Genomic DNA, 322 nt, shown 5'->3' with positions numbered 1-322 from the left:
TGCTGTTGTTGTTGTTGTTGTTGTTGCTGTTGTTGTTGTTGTTGTTGCTGCTGTTGTTGTTGTTGTTGTTGTTGTTGTTGTTGTCGTTGTCGTTGTCGTCACTCTTTGTTAAACCAGGTCTCTGTAGATGACTCCTCGAGGCTCAGTGGGACTAACTGTAGAAATAAAGGTTGGATGAAAGAAAACTGCACTAAATATGGATCCTCTGCTCAGTGGTTCCTGACTCACTCAACAAACTGAACCCTTCAGGTGGATCACAGCAGGTCCCACCCTAAAGGTGGATCACAGCAGGTCCCACCCTTCAGGTGGATCACATGAGGTC

General features: G+C 46.0%; 1 protein-coding gene across 1 annotated transcript in view; it reads left to right on the top strand.

The window, feature by feature from the left end:
• mrps33 (mitochondrial ribosomal protein S33) overlaps positions 1-322 on the top strand; it is a 28,458-nt gene that overhangs the window by 773 nt on the left and 27,363 nt on the right. The window lies entirely within an intron of this gene.

Source organism: Nematolebias whitei, chromosome 22 (genome assembly GCF_014905685.2).
Source record: "Nematolebias whitei isolate Nwh7 chromosome 22, NemWhi1, whole genome shotgun sequence".
NCBI lineage: Eukaryota > Metazoa > Chordata > Actinopteri > Cyprinodontiformes > Rivulidae > Nematolebias > Nematolebias whitei.
Note: the sequence above shows the minus strand (reverse complement) of the source record. Positions and strands in the feature narration are given on the sequence as shown.